Here is a 4482-nt window from a genome sequence, read left to right as displayed (position 1 = left end):
GTCAAGCTAGCCATATTAGGCAAAGTGAACATATTTTATTGTAGTTATTTATTGTAGTCCTCAGTCTCATCTGCTTAACTTGGTCATGGAGGCATCAACATGTAATTGAGATGGTAAATTAACAGTGAAAACTCATCATAGCTTAATTTAACATCAATATTCCTAATTACACTTCATGTTTACTTCTCCTGATCTTTACCTAACAAGGTCCATAAAATAAATAAACATGTTATATTATATATATATATGTGTGTGTTTTTATTGGGGCCCGAGCAACCGACGTCGGGCCTGCGAAGGCCCTATTGAAACTGTAGGGGTTATTAGTATGACATTTATTTGAGAACTTTGGGAGCATCTGGGGGGTACTTGCCATACTCCAAAACTCACCAGATTTTGGGGACTTGTCAGGGCTGGTGAAAATAGATGTATGAAAAAGGATGCAACTTTCGGTGTAAAAAAATGGCTCTCTAGCGCCCCCTACAAATCGGACCGGTGACGCCCCTCGGCCAGTATGTCTGATTTACTTGAAATTCGACACACATGTCCGACTCCGCTAGATCTAAAAAAAAAAGCCTCTCAGACCCCTAAGCTCCGCCTACTTAGATTTTCCGCCATATTGAATTTAGTGTAAAACACATTTTTGTGAACTCCTCCTACATGCTGGGTCCGATTACTACCCAATTTGTTGTGTATCATTATTGGATATAGATCATCAAAAGCTATCAAAAGCTTTTTGATAGCTCTTAGCATTTACAATATATGGACCAATAAACGTCTTAGGGGCGTGGCTTAATATCAATACACATAACTTCTCAACCGTTTGTCCTAAAATTACAATATTTGCAGCATATGTGCACATCGCATCCTGTAACATACCCTGAGATTTTATTTGCATTCAACCACTAGGGGGCGCTACAGTAAACCCACGAAGTTGTGCTTTTTGTCACTTTTTGCAGATTTCAGCCTTCGTATTTTAACGAACTCCTCCTAGAGAATTAATGCGATCAACTTCTACTTTGGTCAGGATGCTCTTAAGACCTTTGTGATTAAAAGTTATCAAAATCGAGAGTTTTCATCGAAGAACCTTGACGTGGTGTGGCGGCCATTTTGCCTCATTGTTTATGAAAATATAAGTTGTTATAACTCAAAGGTACATTATCCAATCTACACAAAACTTCTTATGCATGATGCTACTTCAAGCTTGAACATACTTCAATTGAAAAAACCTCAATAACTCATAGCGCCGCCTACTGGCTAAAGGAAATGTCAAATTTTATACTTTTATTTATTCCTCCTAGCCAGGTGACCTGATGAGTCTCAAATTTGGTAAGGATAGCCTTAAGACATTGATGATAAATCGCCAAGAATATTGTGAGTTTTCGTTGAACGCTGTTGCCGTGGCGACGCATCGTTCTCCATGAAAAAGGAAGCTGATGGTTTAGTGGGTTAAGATGCTCAAAAACTCATGGAACTTTGTACGTGTCATAGGTCATAGGAAGACATAGTGCATATGGATTTTTGGCTTGGCCATTTTAAATTGCCTCTCTAGCGCCCCCTACAATATTTCAAAAGACCAGCCCCAGCGCTACGTTTCAGCTACATGTATGAAAGTTGGTAGGCAGATGTGTCCTATGGAGACTTACAAATAAGTCTCTTGGGACCATGCTCTAAACCAGTGGTTCTTAACCTTATTGGAGGTACTGAACCCTGCAAGCTTCATCAGTGCATTCACCGAACCCTTCGTAATTGGAAAAATAAAATATGATTTCTTCAAAACATAGGTATATATTTTATTAGTGCACAAAATTAAACTGAATTTATCTCACGCCGGGTTTACACCGGACGCTGAAGCGCCGCGCAGCGCCAAGGAAAGCCAGGCGCCTCCTTTCCGCCCCCGTTACACAAATGTGCTGTTCACATCGGCGCGCTCTGCACCGATGGTTTCGGTGTCGAGTCTATTTTTTCCGCTCGCCGCGAGCGTATCGCGCCAGGAAACACACTGAAAAATTATTTAAACGATATAAATGACATATTTTACATTATATAAATGATCAAATATGCATCCCATACTTTGTATTCCCCTTCTGTTGCCCTGCAGTTTCAATCTCCCCAATATTTCCCCTCTCATTATTAACTTTCCCCATCTGCCCATCCACTACAAACAGACAGAGAGAGAAAGAGAGGGTTGGGGGGGGCTATGAAGACCATCATCATTTACCCCCGAACCCCTACATTGAACGGGTTACATACAACAACAAGCGGAGAAAGCAGAATCGCGGGCTGACCGGCGCGGAGAAATGCGCGTCCGACGTGAACAGCCAGGTGCGCAGCGCTTGAGAATGGCGCTGCGCTGCGCTTCAGCGTCCGGTGTAAACCCGGCGTAACACGGCGTAACACGGCGAAGAAAAATTGTGTGTTGCCAATTTTTTGACGGCCGTCAAAACCGGCCCGACATTGCTAGTGCGAACCGGGCTATACTGTATCTGTCTTGACCCCTGCCGAACCCCGGAGAGTGACTCACCGAACCCAATTTAAGAACCACTGCTCTAAACCTTACCGGAAGTCGGCCATTTTGATTATTGTGTCATTTTTCCATCAATTTTGGCCTATTTCTAGTCGCTATACTTTAACGAACTCCTCCTAGGGTATTAATCAGATCCTGTTTAAATTTTGTCAGTACAATGTCAAGACAGTTGTGATTAAAAGTTATCAAAAGCTTTATGTTTAACGGAATCGTTTAGCCGTAGCGGGCGGCTACTTTTCACCATGAAAAAAGCTGATGTAACTCGTTGTTCCAAACAGTCCCAAACTTCACATGCTTGATAACACTCATGGCCTGAGGATGTCTACAAGCTAATGTCCCCTAATATTCACAGTGCCACCTGCTGGCCAAAGGAAATCTGCGTTTTGTGACAAACACCATCGGATTTACATGCCTTTTACACAATGTGGTTTACATTTGACACAGAGCTACATGATGCATGAAGCATTGGACTACTTGCAAAGCATCATTTCCAGCATCAGGCGGTCCACGCGGGATTAAATCCGTCTCGCTCACGGTCGCGGACGCTCTCGGCCGCGCAGGCCGCGCAGGCCAGAGTCCCGCCGCCACCCCCGAGACGCTGCAGATTGCGAGGGCCCGTTCATTGCTGCTCGCAGCTTTAATATTATACTGAATGTTATTATATGATATATATTACTATATTATACTGAATTGCCTGTGAGGGTGACAACAATAAGATGTCCTGACGTGTTTATCAAAGTGTTATTTACTTCTTTTTTTCGCATTGGAATAAATGTTAAATATTTAACTGTTTGCAGTAGTAATGCATGTTTGATACCTTATTTTTTTGCATTAAATCATTCTGGGATGTTTGCTGAAATTGATTGGATGTGGCACAGCCCTACCGAGAAAATCTTCCACCAGCCGCCACTGTTCCAGTGCTTTTATCTCTTACAGTTCAACTGCTTTCACCACTTGCACAACTGGCACTTCAACTGTTAACAGTGCACGCACTTCAACTATCTGTGGTTCACTTCAACTGAAATTTCACTTGCTTTCAACATTTCAACTTATCTTAGGAGTGTCTTCATTGCTCACTCTTTAGGTGACGATCAACTTCTTTCGATGCAGAGTCATCAGCTGACATTAGAACCTCTGTCGCTGCTTACATACCAACTGACACTTCGACTATAAACAGTTCACACACTTCAGCTCTCTCCAGCACTTCAACTACAATATCAATTGCTTGTATTGTTTGCAATTCAACTTTCCTTTCCACTGCTTTCAGCTCTTTCTCACTTCAACTGTTAGTTGAAGTGACGGTGTCTTTGAGCAAGCCATTGAACCCCAAGTTCACAGATAACTGAGCACGCTTCAACTTCATTCAGAAAATGTAGCCTTTTCTTGTTTTCGTTTTTCTTGCCTTATTTGTTTGTAAATGTAACTGTCCATGTTTACTTCCTGTAAATTCTATCTGCCAGCATATACAGTATATCTGATGGACAGTGTGTGTGCAGTAATCTTTCATTGTGTATCGCCACCAGCGCAGCCACATATGGGTCCCTCTGTCATCCATCCAGGGCCTTTCTGGAGCGTTCCTCTACGGCATGCCTGCCATGTGTCTGGAAGTGACACACACACAAATAGTGAAAGCAGGGGTTGAATCATGCTGTCAATGGAGCCCCCCACTCCCCCCCTGCACACCCACCCCCTGACACTCCACTCCACAGACCCGCTGAATCTGCTGCATTCCTTTCCTTGTCATCCGCCTGCCTGTTGGGGGAGAGGGAAGCAACACACTGAAGTAAAACAGGAAAACCACCTCATTGCTCCCAGAGTTACGTCAGGCGCTCCACAGTAGCTTCCACGCACAGTCAAACGAATGTAAAATATGCTGCGTCAGTCCCACAGGAGTATATATATATATATATATATATATATATATATATATATATATATATATATATATATATATATAT

Source organism: Anarrhichthys ocellatus, unplaced genomic scaffold (assembly GCF_004355925.1).
Source record: "Anarrhichthys ocellatus isolate YVR2014 unplaced genomic scaffold, GSC_Weel_1.0 scaffold55, whole genome shotgun sequence".
Lineage (NCBI taxonomy): Eukaryota > Metazoa > Chordata > Actinopteri > Perciformes > Anarhichadidae > Anarrhichthys > Anarrhichthys ocellatus.
This window is presented reverse-complemented; position numbering follows the sequence as displayed.